The sequence below is a fragment of the Sycon ciliatum genome, chromosome 1, assembly GCF_964019385.1.
Source record: "Sycon ciliatum chromosome 1, ocSycCili1.1, whole genome shotgun sequence".
NCBI lineage: Eukaryota > Metazoa > Porifera > Calcarea > Leucosolenida > Sycettidae > Sycon > Sycon ciliatum.
This window is the reverse complement of record NC_088643.1, coordinates 1,089,592-1,116,494: the sequence shown is the minus strand read 5'-3', so window position 1 is coordinate 1,116,494 and position 26,903 is coordinate 1,089,592. Positions and strand designations below refer to the sequence as shown.

At 46.9% G+C, this 26,903-nt stretch overlaps 2 long non-coding RNA genes across 2 annotated transcripts; one reads left to right on the top strand and one right to left on the bottom strand.

Annotated features, from left to right (window-relative positions):
• Positions 1–2,401: 2,401 nt before the first annotated feature.
• On the bottom strand, positions 2,402–3,376 carry LOC135806777 (uncharacterized). The gene is made up of 4 exons (XR_010551265.1): positions 3,249–3,376; positions 3,023–3,163; positions 2,810–2,879; positions 2,402–2,508 (listed from the first exon to the last, which is right to left on the bottom strand). It is a non-coding gene; the product is annotated as an uncharacterized LOC135806777 (long non-coding RNA).
• Positions 3,377–14,704: 11,328 nt separating this feature from the next.
• Positions 14,705–15,678, top strand: LOC135806776 (uncharacterized). The gene is made up of 4 exons (XR_010551264.1): positions 14,705–14,832; positions 14,918–15,058; positions 15,201–15,270; positions 15,572–15,678. It is a non-coding gene; the product is annotated as an uncharacterized LOC135806776 (long non-coding RNA).
• The last annotated feature ends 11,225 nt before the right edge of the window (positions 15,679–26,903 follow it).

Sequence of the window (26,903 nt, the reverse complement as noted above, 5' to 3'; positions counted from 1 at the left end):
ACGGTAGCCAGGACGCTGACGGAGCAGGCTCACGAGTGCATTGGTCGAGCTCGCCTGTGGACAGAGAGACACCGCATGAACTCACAGCAGCAGATGCAGCAGGCGGCAGACACATACTCTTGGCAGCAGGGGAAGAACACACATGTCCACACAATCTTGACAAACTATCGGCGTTGACATGCTGAGAGCCAGGGCGATGCCGAGTTTCATAGTCAAACGCTGATAACCGTTCTATCCAGCGTGCAACAATGCCATCCGGATTCTTGAATGAAGATAGCCAAAGGAGGGCTTTGTGATCAGTGCGGAGTAGGAATGTGGCGCCGAGCAAGTAGTGACGGAAATAGTGAGTGAATTCAATAACAGCCAGTAACTCACGCTTTGTCGTTGTGTAATTACGTTGACCAGAGGACAGTGTCTTACTTGCATAGGCGATGGGATGTTCTGCACCATCGGAGCCGATTTGTGAAAGGACCGCACCAATGGCATGATCACTAGCATCTGTATCCAGAATGAAGGACTTATTGGCATCAGGATAGGCAAGGACGGGTGCTGAGCTGAGGTGTTGGCGGAGCTGATCGAAGGCATTCTGTGCCTCGGGTGGCCAGGCGAATGTTGAGTGCTTCCTTGTTAGCGCATGCAGAGGTGTCGCAATCTTAGCAAAGTCATGGATGAATCTCCTGTAGTATGATGCAAAGCCGAGGAACTGGCGCACACCCGTGATGGACGTAGGTTGCTTCCAGGTGGAAACAGCCTTAATTTTGGCGAGATCAGGGCGAACACCATCAGCAGAGAACACATGACCAAGATATCCAACAGATGAGTTGACTAGAGAGCATTTAGACGGCTTCACTTTGAGGCGGGCCTCACGGAGACGGTCGAGGACAGAACGTAACCGTTGGAGGTGTTCCTTGAACGTCCTGGAGAAGACAATGATATCATCCAGATATACAAGACACGTGGATGGAATAAGATCTCCCAGAACAGCATTCATCAGGCGCTGAAACGTAGCAGGTGCATTGCATAAGCCGAAAGGCATGCAGGTCCACTCATAGAAGCCAAATGGAGTGACGAAGGCAGACTTACGCCGGGCATCTTTATCCATGCCGACTTGCCAGTAGCCAGAAGCGAGGTCAATAGTTGTGAAGTAGCGGGCACCACTCATGGCGTCAATGGCATCATCAATACGCGGCATTGGAAAGGCGTCTTTTACCGTGATCTTGTTAAGCTGACCGTAGTCCACACATAGGCGAATGGAGTTGTCAGGCTTCCGGACAACGACAATAGGTGCAGACCAGGGACTGTTCGACGGACGGATAATGTGATGATCACGCAGCTTATCAATGTGCTCCCTGACCTCTTGTTGCTGGTGGATTGGTAGACGACGCGGTGCTATGCGTACAGGAGGTGCGCCAGAGGTGTCGATGAGTAGTTAGTGCGGGGCAGGTTCTGGCCCACTTTTTGACCTTTGACCTTTGGGCCAAATAAGGCACACTGTGTTGGTCGTGCTGGGTCTGGCCCCGGGACCCCCCAGAGTTTGACCTTTGACCCCTGCCATGCCATAAATGTGCCATAAAGGTTCTTTTCCGTGGCGAACGTGCACTTGTGCACGTTCGGTGCATTCGCACCGTGGAGTAGTAAAATACGTACTATTCCCTGATTTGCACATCGTAGATGTGCATTGCATGCAGTGACATATTGCGCATGCGTGCATACGCACGCGGAGCGTGTGACCTTCAGTGGCCCTGCGTGTGGAAAAGACGCAGTGCAACACAAGGTGTACTAGTACACGTGTCATTATACTACTCCCTGATTCGCACTTCGTAGATGTGCAGCAAACAAGTTCACGCTCCTTGCATTTGTTTTATTCACACATCGTAGATGTGCACTGATTGACAAGTTGCCCATACAGAGCATGTCTAATCGGCTTTTCGATCGGTAAGAGAATGTTCAAATTCGGCCATATTATGAGCCCCAAGATCAGAATTCGGCTCAACGTAGTACTTGAACCCACCGGTCCTATTACGTCATGTACATTTAGTCATTTACACACACTCTGTGAAGCACTGAAACATCGGTTTTCGGCGAATTCAACATGCGAAATTTGAAAATTCGGCAAAAAGATGGGTAATTTCTTCAAAACCACTGTTTTCGGCGAATTTTTCGCCCGGCCGATTTGGGAAATGCCAACTATCCATGCATGTACATTAGATGCATATTTCTATTTTAATCGGGATACAGTAAGAATCAACCGGCTACGCCCGGAGTATCATGCATTAAAACAATTATTGAAGGGGTGTCACAGTGAAGCAGTGTTGCTACGCACCACAAATCCCCTCTGCACTGTACCGAATCTATACTGGAGAATCCAGAGTGGCCAGCAAAGAGTCACAACCCGCGGGTATCCAGTCACACTAAGGCATGTCCACCATTCCCCACATATTCACCATAACAAAACACAATACTGTTTACTATAATACACTTTTATTTAAATAATTGACTTGGATGAGTCTGTAGTAGAGAACACAATGCACGCACACGCACGCATGCGCGGACACACACACGCACACACGCACACACACACATCTAGGTTATAGTGCTATACACGTATCTAGGGTTTAGGAAGCACGAGAATATGTCGAAGCACCCACACATACCCCTTCATGCAGTGTACTTCAGTAGCCCAACACGTTACGACTGCTCAGGACCATCACAAAACACATTACGACCGCTCAGGACCATCACAAAACACCACACACTGTTACTACACTGCATACACAGTTACTACACTACGCCTGTTACAAGTACTTACAAATAATTTTGAAAACAAATGGCACATCCCGAAGACGGCAGCTAGCTCCAGACCTTCATACATACGTCATCTGTAAAACCAAGCATGAGCGCACACAAACACTATTAGTGTCACGAATACGGAAGCAGGGTAAGACAAGAGGATACGAAACAAGTAAGTATCGCTATAACGAGGGGGGTAAGTATACATGTAGACAGAGCAGTGCTTACTTACAGGGTCCGGATACGCTCCATGGCGTCCCGGTAGTCGGACTGCAACAGCAGCCCGACTTGCCGGCCCTCCCAGTAACGGGCCCGATGGGCCGCACCCGCCAGGTGTGCGGCCACGGCCTGGCCTCCCACCAGCCTTTCTCCACTGTAAAAACGAAAGAAACCGCAGAAAGCACAGTGTCATAGAGCTCTTTTGTTGGGGGAGAGAGCTAGGAGCACTGCACACTTACCATTTATCGCAATATATGATTAGAAAGAGGCGGCGCTTGACGCACCGCCTCAGGTGTTGAAACAGGGGTACTACCCCTGTAAGGCGAACGCCACAGTGACACGTGAACCTCATTTGGGCTGTTTTCAGGATAATGATACTGAAGTGAAGGTGTGAACCGCAAAGCAAGACCTTTACCTTCTTCCTGTCAAATTCGCTCCCCAGCTGCATACCGACATCATCCGCTAAAACCCAATCATACCAAGTAACGCAAAGGTCATCAGTTGACCTTTTGGACTTTTCAACTCTTATCCAAAACCACCAAGAGGAAAAAACCAGGATGAAGAAGACGTCAGTTGTAGAAGCGTTTGTGGAGGAGTTGTTACATTATTCTCAGTAAATAGATATGGCTGATACATTCGGTGTAGACTTGGACGACCGGTCGTGGTCTCTCACCACGGGTCCTTTACTAATAGAAAGGCGGACGCCAATAAGAACAGTTGTGGAGTTGGCAGATCAAAACGCGCAGCAAGAAATTTGGCACGTCGATGGTAGACTCCATCGGGAGGACGGACCAGCTCTTGTTGATAGTAGGGGAGTGTCCGCCTGGTGCTATGGAGGTCGCCTTCATCGCGTTAATGAACCGGCTTGGATAGGACGGGGTAGCATAGAGTACTACCTCAACGGCGCCCGTCATAGAGCCGGCGGTCCTGCAGTCAGTTATTATGACGCCACATGCGGTATTCTACGGTGGTATCACCACGGAAGACTCCACAGGTATGATGGCCCTGCAGTGGAAACATTTTCAGACCTTGGTGAAGACTCTGAGGGGTTCTACCGACACCGCGAAGAGTGGTATTGGAATGGCGTCAGACAAAGGATCGGCGACGGCCCTGCTCTGACGGAGAGATTTGATGGCGCCTATTTGCTGGAAGCCTGGTATGTCCAAGGGCGTCTACACAGAGTAGACGGACCAGCCAGGATCACTCGGAGTGATGATGGTATCACCATCCAGTGGTATTATCACGACCGGCTCCACAGGGAGAATGCGCCAGCCGTGATACGCAGGGAAGGTAACAACCGTGTACGGGAGTGGTACCGATACAACCTTCGGCATAGGGAAGATGGGCCTGCTTTCATCTCTCAGGAGGAGGGTATCTATCAGTGGTACCTCAACGGGGTGTATTACGGTGACCACCATCAAGACCAGGCAATACACCCCATGGAGCTGCAGTACATCAATGTAGTGCCTACTAAGGTAGACTCGTCAGCAATAAGTCATGAGCCCATTTGTGTGATTTGTCAGGATACCCTGAACCGTCCTCTATCCAAGTTGGAGTGTGGTCATGAATTTCACTTCCACTGTATCAAGGAGTGGATCAGTTCTGCCTCCAGCCCAACTTGCCCAACCTGCCGCTACTCCATGACTGCTGAGGACTTGGTTGAGTTCTTGTAGTAATACATGACACCGCTGCGTGTAGGCGACTACGAATGACCAGTCATGTGCTACAGATGGACACGGACACGCCACCCTAAGTAGCCATGAGCGGCTATTTGGACAAGGACAACAAAGCACCTCGTGGGTGGCCAAGGTTGACACTAGCCACAAGTCTGGTCGCTCAGTTGAATAAGCTGGGTGTGCCCATGAAGACCATGCAGAGGACAAGACAGACTGGAAGAAACTGTGCAGCTCGACACTCGAGGACAAATCAGTATCAGCAGCTACTACACCTTGCTGATGATGCTCACAAGACAGAAGTGGGGAAAAAACTGAATTTCTTTATTTAGTGCTCAACTACGCGAAATGTGTTATTATTATTATACATGTTCAACTGTAATCAGTCTGGCTGACTGCCATTCTCTACCACACATTACCGGACACTGTTGTGGTTGTCGTCGTTATCGTCGTCGTTGTTGATGTTGTAGTCGGTTGTTGTCGTCGTTATCGTCGTCGTTGTTGATGTTGTTATTGGTTGTTGTTGTCGGTTGTTGCCGGTTGTTGTCGTCGTTTGTTGTTGGTTGTTGTTGGTTGTTGTTGATGTTGTAGTCGGTTGTCGTCGTCGTTATCGTCGTCGTTGTTGATGTTGTTATTGGTTGTTGTTGGTTGTTGTTGTGTGTTGTTGTCGGTTGTTGTTGGCTGTTGGATGTTGTTGTCGGTTGTTGCTGGTTATTGTTGGTTGTTGTTGGTTGTTGTTGTTGTCGGTTGTTGTCGGTTGTTGGGTGTTGTTGTCGGCTGTTGGGTGTTCTTGTTGGTTGGTGTTGGTTGTTGTTGGTTGTTGTCGGTTGTTGTCCGTTGTTGTCGGCTGTTGCTAGTTGTTGCTGGTTGTTGTTGTTGGCTGTTGTTGGTTGTTGTTGGATGTTGTTGTCGGTTGTTGTCGATTGCTAGTTGTTGGTTGTAGTTGGTTGTTGTCGGTTGTTGTTGGTTGTTGTCGGTTGTTTTCGGCCGTTGTCGGTTGTTGTTGTTTATTGTTGGCTGTTGTTGGTTGTTGTTGGGTGTTGTTTGGTATTGTTGTCGGTTGTTGCCGGTTGTCGTTTGCTGTTGTTGGTTGTTGTTGCCGGTTGTTGTCGGTTGTTGGGTGTTGTTGTCGGTTGTTGGGTGTTGTTGTTGTCGGTTGTTGGGTGGTGTTGTTGGTTGTTGTTGGTTGTTGTTGGTTGTTGCCGGATGTTGTCGGTTGTTGTTGGTTGTTGTTGTCGGTTGTTGTCGGTTGTTGTCAGTTGTTATTGGTTGTTGTTGGTTGTTGTTGGTTGTTGTTGGTTGTTGTTGGCTGTTGTTGGCTGTTGTTGTCGGTTGTTGTTGGTTGTTGTTGGTAGTTGTTGTCGGTTGCTGTCGGTTGTTGTCGGTTGTTGTCGGTTGTTGTTGTTTGTTGTTGGTTGTTGTTGGTTGTTGTTGGTTGTTGTTGGTTGTTGTTGGCTGTTGTTGTTGTTTGTTGTTGGTTGTTGTTGTCGGTTGTTGTCGGTTGTTGGGTGTTGTTGTTGGTTATTGTCGGTTGTTGTCGGTTGTTGTCGGTTGTTGTGTTTTAACCCTTTGCGGTGCATCAGTCATTAACGACTGATATTGTGTACATACCGTAAAACTGTCGTAACTCCATCGATTTTAGTCCTGTTGCACATATCGAAATATGTAGATTAATCGTTATTTTGTTCATTATCCAGGAGGATGTTGCTATGATTCAGTACCATTTTTTCGCATAATGAGACGAGTTTGTGTAACGTTAGTGTGACGTGGGTATGCTGATTGGATGCGAGGTGGTGAGAGTATGCTGATTGGCCGATAACAATTAGTGGAAGGGATAAAGTAATGCGCTGCTTGTGCAGCGTAACCAAACACATGGTCTGTGGGAAACACCCTAGTAAAATAAATAAAATAATAATAACATGAATTGCCACCGGCACTTGAGAGACTCGAGCCCCGCCACCTTGTTCAAATCGGACTTGGTAGCTTCGTATTGGAACTTAATCTTCTTCTTTTTGAGGTATGACCGTACAAAACGCGCTTGGAGTTTTCATTTATTTTATTTTTTCATTGCAACTTTTTTAGCAGATGTCCACTCGTGAAACAACGGTGAATCTGGAACGAATAAATGGTCCATGCCAAAGGCATGACGAGTCTCGAAGTCTTCACATTCATGATGGAACCTTGTCATGATTGACGCATTCCTTGATGGTGCGCACATGAAATCAACCTGGCTCATCTTTTCCAATTCCATTCTTTTCACATCCTGCAACCCATACCCTACTAGTATCAGTGGGGACGCTAGAATCAGAAGAGGCAAGGCAGCACTCTTCCGTGGATGTATTACTCGACACAACACCACCCATACTTGTTTTCTAGAAGTTTTGAATATAATGATATATTGCAGTAGGAAGTAGTATACAGTCAAATAGGATAGGATAAGAATGAATGATCAGCTGTCTGATAAAGAATGCAGTTCATTAAAGACTTATTGGAAGCTCTCTACCAGCTGATCGTCTTGTTGAACGACGACACTGCATAATGATATGAAGCTCTCAGTTAGCTGTTTCAGTTCCGTGGTAGAAAGTGTCATGTGCGCGTCCAGAGCACGATGAAAACATCTGGGCTCCACGTGGATGCAGACGATTGGAGCAACAGTAAGACGTACCTTCAACGCCTGCTCGTCAAGGTCGAAGGAGACTGCCCCGGGGTAGATGAAAACATCTTGTTCCACATCCAGTTCGAACGAGCTGGTCGGGACTAGCTTGCTTTCACCGTTGATGTATACCCGACATTGACCGTCGGACGAACGTGATGGGTAGAAGTTGGTCTTGATCTTCTCCACACGTCCTCTTCGGAGAGTGTCACGGAGCGATGGACAAGTCTTGATCAAGTTCGTAATGATGAACTCAGTGGACTCATTCAGGTCGATGTAAACCTGTCCTTGAGCATCTTTGCGAGCTGTTGCCGTACTACCACAGGCTGGTAGAGCTCCTGAAGGGAAGTACATCTTATAACCAGGCTTGTAGAAGGATCTACCTGATGACTTGTAGGACAGTTGCATGTCCTCCTGAAACCCATCCACCACAATCTCTTTGTGGAGCTTGGTAGGAGCAGGTGGCACATAGCGACGCTTAGCCGGTACTGCGTTCGAAGAGAGCACAACTTGAGGAGGGTCAGCAGGAAGAGCGGAATTCTTCCTCACCCGTCGCTCGTAAAGGGAATCCATCTTCCAGGAAGCGAAGGCAGAACAACTCATCAGCACTGTATTCGATGAACGAATGACTCAACTACAGGACAACCATCTGTATTTATACAAGTCAGAGACGGGGGCGGATTGAAATGTTAAAATATGTGTCAACTAGATCAACCAATCACCATCAAGCCCGACACAAACATTTGCCCAATCAGCATTGAGCCCGCCAAAAACATTTGACCAACCAGCATCAAACCCACCAAAAACATTTTGTCCAGTCAGCGGCATGCCCACCAAATAATTATCTCATCTTAAAGATTCCTTACATGATACAGCCACTTTAGTGAACTGATACAGTATGGAAATAAGATCAAAGTCAAACGTGTGCAAGTTCTGAATCACGTGATCAAGTGAATAGGTTTCCCAACAATAGGCATCAATCAATGATGTCATAAGAGATGTATCAGATGGAGATAAAATCAGCAAATTCGTACGCAACGTGGACAGTTGAGATGATGACACCATCCTGGTCGACTCCATGAGATGCAGTACATATAGGAGTGGAAAATGCTGAGGAAGAGGTTTCATGATTCGACTGAACCTCAACCACGATACATTGCTACGAGGTAAGTAGGAACGCAGTTTACGTAGTACATCCACATTCGTATCGTATACTATGCAGGATAATGCTATAGCATAGTTTAAACTCTTGTACAAACAGGATTTTTTCATCGCAAGTAACTGCTCCCGAAGAGGGTGTACGCAAAGCTGATCGGATAAGAGTTCAGTTTTCGAAAGAAAATGCAAAAGATGACGATCCACACCGCATAACCGCTCATGTACAGCGTAACGCTTCTTCATCAAACTACATCTCCTATGCACATCATCTTCAGGGAAGTAAATCACCGCCATGACAAGTCCACACGAAGAACACACGTATCTTCCTTCATGTAAAACATGATCAAGATGTTGACACTGTTTTTCCTCCCCGTATTGCTCTTTTTCTTCTTCTTTCTTCTTAAATTCAGAATCCATCTTCACTCCTCACCAACATCCTCATTATGACACTATATCCAGCATGATATCTACTTTATATAACCAATCCTATCCAGGGCAATTATCAGGTACAACCATGGGGGTAGATGACCTCATACCCTCGCCAACACGTCGGCGAGGGTATGAGGTCATCTACCCCCATGGTTGTACCTGATAATTGCCCTGGATAGGATTGGTTATATAAAGTAGATATCATGCTGGATATAGTGTCATAATGAGGATGTTGGTGAGGAGTGAAGATGGATTCTGAATTTAAGAAGAAAGAAGAAGAAAAAGAGCAATACGGGGAGGAAAAACAGTGTCAACATCTTGATCATGTTTTACATGAAGGAAGATACGTGTGTTCTTCGTGTGGACTTGTCATGGCGGTGATTTACTTCCCTGAAGATGATGTGCATAGGAGATGTAGTTTGATGAAGAAGCGTTACGCTGTACATGAGCGGTTATGCGGTGTGGATCGTCATCTTTTGCATTTTCTTTCGAAAACTGAACTCTTATCCGATCAGCTTTGCGTACACCCTCTTCGGGAGCAGTTACTTGCGATGAAAAAATCCTGTTTGTACAAGAGTTTAAACTATGCTATAGCATTATCCTGCATAGTATACGATACGAATGTGGATGTACTACGTAAACTGCGTTCCTACTTACCTCGTAGCAATGTATCGTGGTTGAGGTTCAGTCGAATCATGAAACCTCTTCCTCAGCATTTTCCACTCCTATATGTACTGCATCTCATGGAGTCGACCAGGATGGTGTCATCATCTCAACTGTCCACGTTGCGTACGAATTTGCTGATTTTATCTCCATCTGATACATCTCTTATGACATCATTGATTGATGCCTATTGTTGGGAAACCTATTCACTTGATCACGTGATTCAGAACTTGCACACGTTTGACTTTGATCTTATTTCCATACTGTATCAGTTCACTAAAGTGGCTGTATCATGTAAGGAATCTTTAAGATGAGATAATTATTTGGTGGGCATGCCGCTGACTGGACAAAATGTTTTTGGTGGGTTTGATGCTGGTTGGTCAAATGTTTTTGGCGGGCTCAATGCTGATTGGGCAAATGTTTGTGTCGGGCTTGATGGTGATTGGTTGATCTAGTTGACACATATTTTAACATTTCAATCCGCCCCCGTCTCTGACTTGTATAAATACAGATGGTTGTCCTGTAGTTGAGTCATTCGTTCATCGAATACAGTGCTGATGAGTTGTTCTGCCTTCGCTTCCTGGAAGATGGATTCCCTTTACGAGCGACGGGTGAGGAAGAATTCCGCTCTTCCTGCTGACCCTCCTCAAGTTGTGCTCTCTTCGAACGCAGTACCGGCTAAGCGTCGCTATGTGCCACCTGCTCCTACCAAGCTCCACAAAGAGATTGTGGTGGATGGGTTTCAGGAGGACATGCAACTGTCCTACAAGTCATCAGGTAGATCCTTCTACAAGCCTGGTTATAAGATGTACTTCCCTTCAGGAGCTCTACCAGCCTGTGGTAGTACGGCAACAGCTCGCAAAGATGCTCAAGGACAGGTTTACATCGACCTGAATGAGTCCACTGAGTTCATCATTACGAACTTGATCAAGACTTGTCCATCGCTCCGTGACACTCTCCGAAGAGGACGTGTGGAGAAGATCAAGACCAACTTCTACCCATCACGTTCGTCCGACGGTCAATGTCGGGTATACATCAACGGTGAAAGCAAGCTAGTCCCGACCAGCTCGTTCGAACTGGATGTGGAACAAGATGTTTTCATCTACCCCGGGGCAGTCTCCTTCGACCTTGACGAGCAGGCGTTGAAGGTACGTCTTACTGTTGCTCCAATCGTCTGCATCCACGTGGAGCCCAGATGTTTTCATCGTGCTCTGGACGCGCACATGACACTTTCTACCACGGAACTGAAACAGCTAACTGAGAGCTTCATATCATTATGCAGTGTCGTCGTTCAACAAGACGATCAGCTGGTAGAGAGCTTCCAATAAGTCTTTAATGAACTGCATTCTTTATCAGACAGCTGATCATTCATTCTTATCCTATCCTATTTGACTGTATACTACTTCCTACTGCAATATATCATTATATTCAAAACTTCTAGAAAACAAGTATGGGTGGTGTTGTGTCGAGTAATACATCCACGGAAGAGTGCTGCCTTGCCTCTTCTGATTCTAGCGTCCCCACTGATACTAGTAGGGTATGGGTTGCAGGATGTGAAAGGAATGGAATTGGAAAAGATGAGCCAGGTTGATTTCATGTGCGCACCATCAAGGAATGCGTCAATCATGACAAGGTTCCATCATGAATGTGAAGACTTCGAGACTCGTCATGCCTTTGGCATGGACCATTTATTCGTTCCAGATTCACCGTTGTTTCACGAGTGGACATCTGCTAAAAAAGTTGCAATGAAAAAATAAAATAAATGAAAACTCCAAGCGCGTTTTGTACGGTCATACCTCAAAAAGAAGAAGATTAAGTTCCAATACGAAGCTACCAAGTCCGATTTGAACAAGGTGGCGGGGCTCGAGTCTCTCAAGTGCCGGTGGCAATTCATGTTATTATTATTTTATTTATTTTACTAGGGTGTTTCCCACAGACCATGTGTTTGGTTACGCTGCACAAGCAGCGCATTACTTTATCCCTTCCACTAATTGTTATCGGCCAATCAGCATACTCTCACCACCTCGCATCCAATCAGCATACCCACGTCACACTAACGTTACACAAACTCGTCTCATTATGCGAAAAAATGGTACTGAATCATAGCAACATCCTCCTGGATAATGAACAAAATAACGATTAATCTACATATTTCGATATGTGCAACAGGACTAAAATCGATGGAGTTACGACAGTTTTACGGTATGTACACAATATCAGTCGTTAATGACTGATGCACCGCAAAGGGTTAAAACACAACAACCGACAACAACCGACAACAACCGACAATAACCAACAACAACACCCAACAACCGACAACAACCGACAACAACAACCAACAACAAACAACAACAACAGCCAACAACAACCAACAACAACCAACAACAACCAACAACAACCAACAACAAACAACAACAACCGACAACAACCGACAACAACCGACAGCAACCGACAACAACTACCAACAACAACCAACAACAACCGACAACAACAGCCAACAACAGCCAACAACAACCAACAACAACCAACAACAACCAACAACAACCAATAACAACTGACAACAACCGACAACAACCGACAACAACAACCAACAACAACCGACAACATCCGGCAACAACCAACAACAACCAACAACAACCAACAACACCACCCAACAACCGACAACAACAACACCCAACAACCGACAACAACACCCAACAACCGACAACAACCGGCAACAACAACCAACAACAGCAAACGACAACCGGCAACAACCGACAACAATACCAAACAACACCCAACAACAACCAACAACAGCCAACAATAAACAACAACAACCGACAACGGCCGAAAACAACCGACAACAACCAACAACAACCGACAACAACCAACTACAACCAACAACTAGCAATCGACAACAACCGACAACAACATCCAACAACAACCAACAACAGCCAACAACAACAACCAGCAACAACTAGCAACAGCCGACAACAACGGACAACAACCGACAACAACCAACAACAACCAACACCAACCAACAAGAACACCCAACAGCCGACAACAACACCCAACAACCGACAACAACCGACAACAACAACAACCAACAACAACCAACAATAACCAGCAACAACCGACAACAACATCCAACAGCCAACAACAACCGACAACAACACACAACAACAACCAACAACAACCAATAACAACATCAACAACGACGACGATAACGACGACGACAACCGACTACAACATCAACAACAACCAACAACAACCAACAACAAACGACGACAACAACCGGCAACAACCGACAACAACAACCAATAACAACATCAACAACGACGACGATAACGACGACAACAACCGACTACAACATCAACAACGACGACGATAACGACGACAACCACAACAGTGTCCGGTAATGTGTGGTAGAGAATGGCAGTCAGCCAGACTGATTACAGTTGAACATGTATAATAATAATAACACATTTCGCGTAGTTGAGCACTAAATAAAGAAATTCAGTTTTTTCCCCACTTCTGTCTTGTGAGCATCATCAGCAAGGTGTAGTAGCTGCTGATACTGATTTGTCCTCGAGTGTCGAGCTGCACAGTTTCTTCCAGTCTGTCTTGTCCTCTGCATGGTCTTCATGGGCACACCCAGCTTATTCAACTGAGCGACCAGACTTGTGGCTAGTGTCAACCTTGGCCACCCACGAGGTGCTTTGTTGTCCTTGTCCAAATAGCCGCTCATGGCTACTTAGGGTGGCGTGTCCGTGTCCATCTGTAGCACATGACTGGTCATTCGTAGTCGCCTACACGCAGCGGTGTCATGTATTACTACAAGAACTCAACCAAGTCCTCAGCAGTCATGGAGTAGCGGCAGGTTGGGCAAGTTGGGCTGGAGGCAGAACTGATCCACTCCTTGATACAGTGGAAGTGAAATTCATGACCACACTCCAACTTGGATAGAGGACGGTTCAGGGTATCCTGACAAATCACACAAATGGGCTCATGACTTATTGCTGACGAGTCTACCTTAGTAGGCACTACATTGATGTACTGCAGCTCCATGGGGTGTATTGCCTGGTCTTGATGGTGGTCACCGTAATACACCCCGTTGAGGTACCACTGATAGATACCCTCCTCCTGAGAGATGAAAGCAGGCCCATCTTCCCTATGCCGAAGGTTGTATCGGTACCACTCCCGTACACGGTTGTTACCTTCCCTGCGTATCACGGCTGGCGCATTCTCCCTGTGGAGCCGGTCGTGATAATACCACTGGATGGTGATACCATCATCACTCCGAGTGATCCTGGCTGGTCCGTCTACTCTGTGTAGACGCCCTTGGACATACCAGGCTTCCAGCAAATAGGCGCCATCAAATCTCTCCGTCAGAGCAGGGCCGTCGCCGATCCTTTGTCTGACGCCATTCCAATACCACTCTTCGCGGTGTCGGTAGAACCCCTCAGAGTCTTCACCAAGGTCTGAAAATGTTTCCACTGCAGGGCCATCATACCTGTGGAGTCTTCCGTGGTGATACCACCGTAGAATACCGCATGTGGCGTCATAATAACTGACTGCAGGACCGCCGGCTCTATGACGGGCGCCGTTGAGGTAGTACTCTATGCTACCCCGTCCTATCCAAGCCGGTTCATTAACGCGATGAAGGCGACCTCCATAGCACCAGGCGGACACTCCCCTACTATCAACAAGAGCTGGTCCGTCCTCCCGATGGAGTCTACCATCGACGTGCCAAATTTCTTGCTGCGCGTTTTGATCTGCCAACTCCACAACTGTTCTTATTGGCGTCCGCCTTTCTATTAGTAAAGGACCCGTGGTGAGAGACCACGACCGGTCGTCCAAGTCTACACCGAATGTATCAGCCATATCTATTTACTGAGAATAATGTAACAACTCCTCCACAAACGCTTCTACAACTGACGTCTTCTTCATCCTGGTTTTTTCCTCTTGGTGGTTTTGGATAAGAGTTGAAAAGTCCAAAAGGTCAACTGATGACCTTTGCGTTACTTGGTATGATTGGGTTTTAGCGGATGATGTCGGTATGCAGCTGGGGAGCGAATTTGACAGGAAGAAGGTAAAGGTCTTGCTTTGCGGTTCACACCTTCACTTCAGTATCATTATCCTGAAAACAGCCCAAATGAGGTTCACGTGTCACTGTGGCGTTCGCCTTACAGGGGTAGTACCCCTGTTTCAACACCTGAGGCGGTGCGTCAAGCGCCGCCTCTTTCTAATCATATATTGCGATAAATGGTAAGTGTGCAGTGCTCCTAGCTCTCTCCCCCAACAAAAGAGCTCTATGACACTGTGCTTTCTGCGGTTTCTTTCGTTTTTACAGTGGAGAAAGGCTGGTGGGAGGCCAGGCCGTGGCCGCACACCTGGCGGGTGCGGCCCATCGGGCCCGTTACTGGGAGGGCCGGCAAGTCGGGCTGCTGTTGCAGTCCGACTACCGGGACGCCATGGAGCGTATCCGGACCCTGTAAGTAAGCACTGCTCTGTCTACATGTATACTTACCCCCTCGTTATAGCGATACTTACTTGTTTCGTATCCTCTTGTCTTACCCTGCTTCCGTATTCGTGACACTAATAGTGTTTGTGTGCGCTCATGCTTGGTTTTACAGATGACGTATGTATGAAGGTCTGGAGCTAGCTGCCGTCTTCGGGATGTGCCATTTGTTTTCAAAATTATTTGTAAGTACTTGTAACAGGCGTAGTGTAGTAACTGTGTATGCAGTGTAGTAACAGTGTGTGGTGTTTTGTGATGGTCCTGAGCGGTCGTAATGTGTTTTGTGATGGTCCTGAGCAGTCGTAACGTGTTGGGCTACTGAAGTACACTGCATGAAGGGGTATGTGTGGGTGCTTCGACATATTCTCGTGCTTCCTAAACCCTAGATACGTGTATAGCACTATAACCTAGATGTGTGTGTGTGCGTGTGTGCGTGTGTGTGTCCGCGCATGCGTGCGTGTGCGTGCATTGTGTTCTCTACTACAGACTCATCCAAGTCAATTATTTAAATAAAAGTGTATTATAGTAAACAGTATTGTGTTTTGTTATGGTGAATATGTGGGGAATGGTGGACATGCCTTAGTGTGACTGGATACCCGCGGGTTGTGACTCTTTGCTGGCCACTCTGGATTCTCCAGTATAGATTCGGTACAGTGCAGAGGGGATTTGTGGTGCGTAGCAACACTGCTTCACTGTGACACCCCTTCAATAATTGTTTTAATGCATGATACTCCGGGCGTAGCCGGTTGATTCTTACTGTATCCCGATTAAAATAGAAATATGCATCTAATGTACATGCATGGATAGTTGGCATTTCCCAAATCGGCCGGGCGAAAAATTCGCCGAAAACAGTGGTTTTGAAGAAATTACCCATCTTTTTGCCGAATTTTCAAATTTCGCATGTTGAATTCGCCGAAAACCGATGTTTCAGTGCTTCACAGAGTGTGTGTAAATGACTAAATGTACATGACGTAATAGGACCGGTGGGTTCAAGTACTACGTTGAGCCGAATTCTGATCTTGGGGCTCATAATATGGCCGAATTTGAACATTCTCTTACCGATCGAAAAGCCGATTAGACATGCTCTGTATGGGCAACTTGTCAATCAGTGCACATCTACGATGTGTGAATAAAACAAATGCAAGGAGCGTGAACTTGTTTGCTGCACATCTACGAAGTGCGAATCAGGGAGTAGTATAATGACACGTGTACTAGTACACCTTGTGTTGCACTGCGTCTTTTCCACACGCAGGGCCACTGAAGGTCACACGCTCCGCGTGCGTATGCACGCATGCGCAATATGTCACTGCATGCAATGCACATCTACGATGTGCAAATCAGGGAATAGTACGTATTTTACTACTCCACGGTGCGAATGCACCGAACGTGCACAAGTGCACGTTCGCCACGGAAAAGAACCTTTATGGCACATTTATGGCATGGCAGGGGTCAAAGGTCAAACTCTGGGGGGTCCCGGGGCCAGACCCAGCACGACCAACACAGTGTGCCTTATTTGGCCCAAAGGTCAAAGGTCAAAAAGTGGGCCAGAACCTGCCCCGCACTAACTACTTCGATGGTGTGCGTGACGAACTCTGTGTGGCCAGTGTCAAACGGGCCGGTGGAAACACAGTCAGCATACTCACTCATCAGGTCTTGAACGGAACGGCGATCGGCACTATCCAGGTGACTGAGATCGAACTGCGGTTCTCGAGAGCCATCGTCTGCAAGTGTAGTAGCAGCACATATCGCAGAGGTATCATCGTCGTCGACCGGAATACATGGCATGATGGAGCCAATCCGCACACCCTGTGGTAGTGTGATCGGCTGGTCGGAGAAATTGAAAACTGGATAGCCAACCGTAGCAGAAGGGGCATCATCATTATCCGCTTGCACGTGAATGGCAGCATCTTGACAGAGGAGGTCATAACGCTCGGGCAGCTTACCAGATGCTTCCAGAAGATAATCACCCGGAGCTGGAGAGAATTGGAGCTTGCCAGGCAGAAGTACTTGGCTGAACGGCGGTATTGCGACAGGTGTTGTCAATTGGACATGACAAACTTGGTGGTGAACACTCTTGGTATCATTATTACAGGCATCAACACGAGGTGGAGAGTTGGTAGGGAACTTGAGTGAATTGTCCGCAGGTTTGAGAACGCAACCATGGGTTCTGAAAAAATCAACTCCCAACAAAACATCAGGCTGAACATCACCAACCAGAACATTGTGAGAAACTTGCCGATCATCAATGGAAAAAGTTAAACATGCAGATCCATGCAAAGGAATAGATGACCCATCAATTGTAGCCAAATCCGGTAGTGACTGTTTAACTAGAGGTGTACGCCCAGGCAAGCTTGACCAAACTTTGTTGCTCACTAATGTCACTGCCGAGCCCGTGTCAAGCAAAGCGTTGAACTGCATGGATTGAATAGTAACTGGTACTGTGAATGGACGGTGTACGGAGGAGCGGTGAAAGAATGTAGCAATGTGGGACTTCAGACCATCAAACGATGGTGTTAAGAAGAGTAGGTAAGCAACTGCTAGGACTGGCACCCCAATACAAGCGAACATAGCAATACGTCTAACAGCATGAATGACAGGGGGTAAACCCACTATGGCGAGAATACAAATGAGCAAATAGGCTCCTATTGGTAAACTAACCGGCTGGTGAGTCCGAAGCGCATCACGCACAGCAGTTGGACTCAGGACTGCTGTGGACGGCTGTTTCCCGATGGCTGACGGGGCTGGCGGCACTCAGAGGCATAGTGGCCAGAGCGACCGCAATTGAAGCATGTAATGGGTCTCCTCGGCTGGCTGCGTTGCAGCTGGCTGCGTTGTGGCTGGTGGAGAGGTTGTGCGGTTGGACCGGCGTCACGTTGTTCGAGGCGAGCCAGTCGAACGCTGATGGCTTCCAGCGATTTAGCGACTGCCTCTAGCTGCGTTTCCTGTGCGACTCCGCACACGGGAAGAGGTGGTGTTTCCTGCTCTTCAGCCTGCAGGATGGAATGTTGGTGAAGGGCGGCGAGTAGGGCAGCATCCAGGGTATTCGGAGCTAGTTCCCGGACCCTGACACGAATCGACCTGGAGTCGAGACCAGCAAGAAACTGGTCCTTTGCAAGGACATCCCTGTCCGCAGCGGCCATGTTGGGATAGGATTGGGCGACAGCCGCCCTTACTTTCTCACAGTAAGCGCTGGCCGACTGTCCCTTCTCCTGTCGCAACGCTTTGAAGGCGGCCCGGTGTAGTTCCGCACGCTGAGCGGGAGCGAAACGGTCTTCTAGGGCCTGAGCGAGGTTAGCGATAGCGCCTTGACGGGTCGCCTGTGGGAGACTCAGGTAGAATAGCTGGGCGTCCCCGGTGAGGGACAACCCCAGGAATTGAGTTTGCTCGGCCGGCGTCCACTGGTTCACCGCAGCAACCTGTTCAAACTGGGCATACCATGCCGACCAGTTGTCATCTAGCCGACCTGCGTATTTGGCCGGGGTGGCCCAGTGGTGCACGTGGCGGGCGGGTGCCGGAGCAGCGGCGGCTGGTACAGCAGCGGCGGCTGGTACAGCAGCTGGTTGAGCCATCACGTCAACGATTGACTAAGGGCCAGGCGGGTTACAAGACGAGTTCCGTAAACAGGTGAGTTCGAATCTGACAAATTTGATTGAACCACCGCTGCCACCAATGTAATGGGTAGCCGAGTGGTAGGCGCGGTGAAATCAACAATAATTACTTTTATTCTACTTTCAGGTACACACCTGAGATATAATCGTTAGTGAAAGAAGAAGCGGCAAAATAAATAACTTTCTCTCCGGTGCTCACCTAGAGGCTGAATCCTTATTCTTCGAGTTAGCTTTCATTGCTATCCAATCTAATCTAATCTAAATAAAACAGAAAAAGCGCAGCTGCTTTTATGCAGCAAACGCCGTACGCTTATATGCGAAGATACACTAAAATTAATATACATAAGGTCGCTCCGTATTGCTTCCGTATTACTTCCGTATTACTTCCGTATCAGCCAGGCAGGGATACTACACTTTTACCGTATTGTCCAATGGTCTTGCCAGCCTGTATCATCATCGACATACATGAACATCCGCAAACGTCCTTCACAGCTGAGACTTTCAGCTCGTGCGTATCTTGGTTGCGCTTACCTTTCTCTCCTTGTGTTATTTCTATAACTTAGAACCTTCCAAGTTGGAAGGCTGTTGGATTGCGCATCCAAGATTTGCAGGAGCTGTTAGCCAGTTAGCTGTAGAACGTCAGTACTGTCGATCGGTGTCGTGCAATGTTATCGCATGAGCTGATTGTTTAGTAACTGGTGGTGTTAGTGGACAGTAGGGAGGTTTAGTCCCACGTAATCCGTGGGTACTTTACGTGGGTGCACCACGTGATACTCAGTGACCCACGTACAGACGTTTCTGATTCACGACATACCGTGTATGGAGGCTCACCCACGTTCCGCCAGAACGTGGGTGAAAATCAGAATGGAGCGCATTGTGCGAGCTGTGAGGGTACTCAGCTGAATAAGTTTCCGAAGCACGAAATCAAAATATTGGATGAGCTTCTTAGGCCGGGGTAGCTTCGTCTTTGACCAGGTTTTGGCCTTTCGCTTCATGCTTTTGTTTGTTCCGTGTGACTAAACACAACATTGCAACGTGGGTGCCCTTCATCCACTTTACGTGGATCACCCACGTACGCGTTTCCGTTACGTGGGAACTAAACCTCCCTAGTATAGCGTAACTTGTTGTTCCTTGGTCTTTTTTTTTTCAAATTAATCCTCGGCTCTCCATCCGAGTCCATTCTTGCACACCTGATGAGCCGTCCTTATCTATACGTCGATACAATCATCATGTGAAACTGCTGTTTGTTACCGCTGCTTATTGTCCATCTAAATTGTCATAGTCGAAGTACAGTGTTGTTTTTCTGAGGCGTTCGGTTTTGCATGATTCTTGTTCGCGTAGCTTCCCCTTTTATTGATCATCGCATCTTTTCAGCCACGCAAGTTGTGTGGAATGTTGCTTTGCGTCCTTGGATCGTGGTTTGACCGTATTGTCCAATGGTCTTGCCAGTATCATCATCGACATACATGAACATCCAAATGTCCTTCACTGCTGAGACTTTCAGCTCTTGCGTATCTTGGTTGAGCTCACCGTCCCCTCCTTATGTCATTTCTAACTTAATTCCTGTTGGAGTGCGCATCCGATATGTGCAAGAGCTGTTAGCCAGTTAGTTGCAAAACGTCAGTTTCGTGCAATGGTTTGCATGAGCTGATTGTTTTGTAACTGGTGGTTTTATTGGCTATTATAGCGTAACTTGCAGCTCCTTGATCCTTTTATTTTTTTCTAATTTAATCCTTGGCTCTCCATCCGAGTTCATTCTTGTGCACGGGATGAGTCGTCCTTATCTCTACAGCGAAACGATCGTCGCGTGTGAAATTGCTGCTTTTCCCGATAATTATTGTCCATCTAAATTGTCATAGTTGAAGTACAGTGCTGTTTCACTGAGGCGGTAGGTTTTGCCTGATGTTTTGGTTGTCCTTTCACTTGAAACTATCTTAGAACTACATTTGTAAGTTGCCACTGTTACAGTACCATGTCAATCAGCGATTACCGGTACATGATTTTTCTACCTACTGTCGTTCTCGTTGTTTTTGATGATGTTGTTGGTGGCATTTCACGTTTCACGTTCTTAAACTCTGTCAATACATGGCTTAATAAGGTTTTGAGAAGAATACCACAATTTGCCATCATGATTTTGGTTGTCAAAGGCTGCACTAAAACTGTTGTTCTTGAATACTTATGATACTATTTAACCCCGAAGAAACAATCAAGTTAGAATCAAATCTAAAACATGTATTTGCAACCAAAGCAGTCGGCGCGCAATAGGCCTTGACAGATTATGCTAATATTTTTCGTGAAATTATGCTTTTCGCATTGCTGAAAAAATTGCAGAATTATGCTATTTTTATGCTAAAAGTTATCATATTATGCCGCATTATGCTCACATATGCTGCTAACGTATAATGGTTCTGTGCAAAATAACAGGGGACTTTTTTTGTAGAGGGCGTTGTACTGTAGTAGCAAAAGTTCAACGGGGTCAACGCACCGTCCGACCTAGCTACGACCGTCACTGATTGTAGTGGATTGGACATGTTATCAAGGGAGTCGTAAACCTACGACTTCCTGATGCAAATACTTGTACTTGTAGAACATGCACAAGTGTATGGAATTTGATGCGGACAGGAGGATTATTCCAATTTTATGCGATTCGTATGCAATTTGCCTCGAATTATGCGATTGTTCGATTTTGGTAGGAATTATGCGAAAAATTGTGCTAGCATGGTCTGTCAAGGCCTAGCGCGCAATCCACGAGACACAGGTACATGTACATGATTGTATACATGTACGCAGCGAAAACAAAGAGTGAAAGCACAACGCTGCACAAGTGCCATCTGTCAAGTGACTCACGTCCCCACCAGTGCCACCACAGCCTACACGTACAATGTAGTACACCTAACCAGGTGATAACGCGGCACGAGTGCCATTCGCCAAGTCCCCCGCAGCATGCACACCGTCCACCAGCCCTCCATGCAGATCCGGAGGGCCCTCATAGGTTCCGGTAAGCAGGAGCCTAACGAGCCTGACGGCACTGAGCAACAAATGAATTCAAACGTGTTTTGTTATACGAGCCACGCCATCCACGGAAGCAAGTAATTGCCCACCGCAAAAAGGCAAATTGATAATCGGGTACGCAGCATACCCATGACAACGGGGTATTCGAGAATCGAGATCATTATTATGGCGCTCTACGAAAAGTGAGGCCAAAGCCTTCAAAAACTGATTGGTCTCAGGTCCACTGAATCCATAATAATAACAATAATTATTATTATGTTAAAAACACCAGTGGTGGGAATGAGCCACGATCAACGTTCACAACCCGACTGGCATATTGATTTTTCTTCGCTTGCTCATGGGATTTGAGCTGGCTCAGGGCTTGTGATCGAGACAACACGAACGCTGCGGGGTGAGTAATCCGCACATCAAAAAAAGCGTCTTGTTTCCGGCCCCAGTGTGGCAACCAAAAACCCCGAGCTCGCACATCCAGACGAGCCTCCGCATTCTTAAGGGATCGCCCTCCCGGCAAGTCCTCGTTGCTGCAGGGAAGTAGCCTCGGCTCCGTCTCCACATCCACTATGCCAGCCTCCCGCAGCAAGCTTGCCACAAGGTCCCGTACCTCATTGTGCCGGGCGATTGTGTACCCGCCATTGGCACACGTGAGCGCATGGCTCGGACTGAGAGAAGCACCACACACGCAATAATCTGTAGTACACCTAACCAATGTGGCTGCCCTGCACTGTGGTTTTGCTGGTGCAAATGTGAGGTGTGAGAGAGAACAGGAGTAGCATTTGTCGACATGTCTAAAGCTTTCGACAAGGTAAAACATAGCATTCTGGTTGAGGACCTCTTTGAACTGGGTCTCACTAGCACTGCTTTGCAATGGTTTTCAGACTACTTGATGTATCGCCGGCAATACGTGGAGACAGGAAAAACCAGAAGTACAACTTATGACCTCGTTGCTGCAGGGAAGTAGCCTCGGCTCCGTCTCCACATCCACTATGCCAGCCTCCCGCAGCAAGCTTGCCACAAGGTCCCGTACCTCATTGTGCCGGGCGATTGTGTACCCGCCATTGGCACACGCGAGCGCATGGCTCGGACTGAGAGAAGCACCACACACGCAATAATCTGGCAATCCACTCAGTCTCCGACCATACTGGACGCACAGAGCATCCCGGAAATCTGATTTTTTCAGTATTGTGCCATCTTGCCAAGTAGGAGCTACGGTTAGCCAGGACGATAGGCCCTTTTTCAGCAGCTACTTCGATCAGGAATTGCTGCTCATGTCCCAGGCTCTCCATCATCATCATTATCATCATTTGGAACAGCCTCTTGGCAAGCAAAAGGCAATTCATCAAAATTCAATTAGAATGAAAAGAGAGGAAAATGAACACAAAGTGCATCATCATCATCATCATCATCATTTGAACAGCCTCTTGTACGGGCAAGCAAAAACGCAAGACATCAAAATTCAATTAGAATGAAAAAAAGAGAGGAAAATGAACACAAAGTGCACTGGAACTCAATATAAAAAGGAACGCAAAGTGCAGTTGAACACAATGAGCATGGGGCCACCAATCGGAGAAGACCGGCTCAAAATGGAATAAAAGAACAAACATAAAAACCTTAAGACACCCGTACACATCAACGTGCTCTAAGGGCATGGCAGCTTGTTAAAAATGTGTGGCGCTGACGCTTGTATGATGCCCGCGAACCACGTATGCAAGTAATACACCAGCGGAGCAAACACAGCGACAATACAGATCGAAGTTGTCCCATGACTACAGAATAATGTAACTCAGGATTTTTCTCAACAACAAGCGATACCAAATTTTTCAAAAAACGAGACCCCTCTGGCCCACACATGCCTGAAGTTGAAAAAACTAACGGTGTAAATGATGCTCTCTATACAATATTTACACGGGCGCAGTATTCTCTCTTTTTGGCCTGTTCATGGGTCTTCAGCTGACGCAGGACGTCTGTACGCGACAGCAGGCTTGCCTTCGGGTGTGTTACCCGTACATAAAAAAAGGCATCCTGCTGCCGGGTCCAGAAGCCCGCGGCCTGATATCCAGACGCGCCTCCAAAGACCGGTTCGCAGTTCGATGTGGTAGTGTTTCTCCTTCGAACGGCTTGAGAAGAGGCTCCTTCTCCACATCTGGTAGTATTTCCTGAATAGCTTCGGCGCTAACGGCGAATATCAAGACCTTACGGCCACGGAGCTGCGGGACTCTGCGCTGGTCGTCTATCCGTGTGGAGGCAAAGCAAACGCGGGCAACATTCTGCTGAAGCGAGCGTGGAGCTGAAGCTGGATTGGTGACTGACGTACCTGCTTACTCCACAACACCGGCGCATAATGATGTGCATGTACAAGACTTCGTGAGTATTCAACTCTAATTCGTGTTCCGTCAGCGTCAGTATCAGCAAGTACAGTCATGTAGTACAATTTGTTCCCAAAATAACTTCGGGACAGTCTGTTCATGGTTTTCATTTTTTTATTGGACTCGTTCTCTACACTTGCGATAATTTAGCGGCAATTCTAACGTTGTAGCGTTGTTCTCTTGTAATTTAGTGGAACCTGTATTGAGTAACTGAGTTTTATGTTTCGTTACATTGTCGTCAGATCTCCTGTGTACCGGTTTTCTGGCACAATGATTATAGCCATTATATTTGGTCGTCTCCATTCTTGTGCAATCATGCATATGTAGGTTGGTTCTCTTCATGTTATTGTGACCAATTTCATAGATGTTGGTTGCCTTGTTGCTTTTTCTCCCCTCTCCTCTCACCCAAGCCATTCTGCATAAGCGAAGCTGTGGACGCAGCATACTGCTGCTACACTTCAACGCGGGAATGCGTATAATAATAATAATTACTAAATAATTGAGAGGCTTTGAATCGTTTTTATCAAAATCTAAATATTTGCCGGGTTGGAAGGTGGGATCAAAAAAAAAAAATCATCATCATCATCATTGCTGAGCATGGTTTTAAATTATCCAAGGGAGACTTTCGCGATGCCATTGCGTTACGCTATGACTGGCCGCTGCGTGACACCCCTGCTGTATGTGCTTGTGGGGCGGGTTTTTCCACGAGCCATGCTTTGAATTGTGTTTTTGGTGGATTCTCAACTATTCGACACAATGAACTACGAGATCTGTTCGCTGTTGCCTTGACCGAGGTTTGCTCCAGTGTGTCTGTGGAGCCACCTCTCGCCCCTGTCGAGGGTGAGGTTTTTCAGGCCAGGTCAGCGAACACCTCTGTCGAGGCTCGCCTTGATGTGAGCGCTCGAGGCTTCTGGACGCGTGGGCAAGATGCATTTTTTGATGTAAGGGCTGATTAATCCTGACGCTTCTTCCTATGCGTCCAGAAGCCTGGACGCGCTCTTCCGGCAACATGAGGGCGCTAAGAGACGTCAATATCAGGAGAGAGTAGTCAATGTTGAGCGTGGTGCCTTTGCACCTCTGGTGTTTTCCGTGAATGGGGCTGCTGCGCCGGCATCCACGGCCTTCCTCAGGCGCCTTTGCCTCCTTACATCTCAATCTTCGGGAGGTAGCTATTCGTCGTTGATGGGTTATTATCGTTGTCGGGTGTCTTTCGCGCTGCTACGTTCCGCTGTGTTGTGTGTCAGGGGTGCTCGGTCGGCCTGTCACCGTCCAGTTCACATGCTTCGTGAGTTGGCGATGGTGGAGGGTCGGGTTCCCCTGCCGTGATTGGTGCTGCACCGAGCTTGTTTTGTGTGAAAGTGTAACCATTATTATTATTCTTATATCTATACATCAAGTATTACAAAATAATTGAGAGGCTTTGAATCGTTTTTTATCAAAATCAAAATATTTGCCGGGTTGGAAGGTGAGAATCATCATAACCATCATCATAGAACAGCCTCTTGTACGGGCAAGCAAAAACGCAATACCGGTACATCAAAATTCAATTAGAATGAAAGGAGAGGAAAATGAACACAAAGTGCATCATCATCATCATCATCGAGCTTATTTTGTGTGAAAGTATATATTAATTTTATACAAAGAGAAAGACCAAGGAACTAAAAGTTACGCTATACTGTCCAATAACACCACCAGTTACTAAACAATCAGCTCATGCGATAACATTGCACGACACTGACCGACGGTTCTGACGTTCTACAACAAACTGGCTAACAGCTCTTGCACATCTTGGAAGGGCACTCCAACAGCCTTCCAACTTGGAAGGTTCTAAGTTATAGAAATAACATAAGGAGGGGAAGGTGAGCGCAACCAAGATAAGTACGACCTGAAAGGCTCAGCTGTGAAGGACGTTGGCGGATGTTCATGCATGTCGATGACGACACTGGCAAGACCATTGGACAATACGGTCAAACCACGATTCAGGAACGCAAAGCCACATTCCACACAAATTGTGTGGCTCAAAAGATGCGAAGATCAATAAAAGGGGAAGCTATGCGAACAAGAATCATCAAAAACCGAACGCCTCTGTAAAACAGCACTGTACTTCGACTACGACAATTTAGATGGACAATAAGCAGCGGTAACAAGCAGCAGTTTCACACGAAGATCGTTTCGCCGTATAGATAAAGACGGCTCAGCAGGTGTGCAGGAATGGACTCAGATGGAGAGCCAAGGTTTAATTTATACAAAGAGAAAGACCAAGGAACTACAAGTTACGCTATACTGTCCACTAACACCACCAGTTACTAAACAATCAGCTAATGCGATAACATTGCACGCCACTGACCGACGGTACTCACGTTCTACAACTAACTGGCTAACAGCTCTAGCACATCTGGGATGCGCACTCCAACAGCCTTCCAACTAGGTTCTAAGTTATAGAAATAACATCAGGAGGGGAAGGTGAGCGCAACCAAGATAAGCACGAGCTGAAAGTCTCAGCTGTGAAGGACGTTGGCGGATTTCTAGGTGTAATGTACTGCTGTTATTTGTTATCACTTTGTCCTTCCTTCCTTCTTTCTCTTCTTTGTTCATTTTTCAGTTGCAAATTTAGTGTTAGTACACGCATTCGTTATTGCTCTCGCTTTCATTGTTAAAAGTCACACTTGTAAATTTCACTGCTGTTGTTCTTAGTGTTATTTCTCTAACTTAGGTTTTCTATAATAGTTCAATTTTTGTTTCAGTGTCCTTTAGTACAACGAACATTCCTGATGAGTGTTGTACGGAAACTTGTTCGAATCCTTATTTTCTCTACACCATTTCTTCACATTTTCA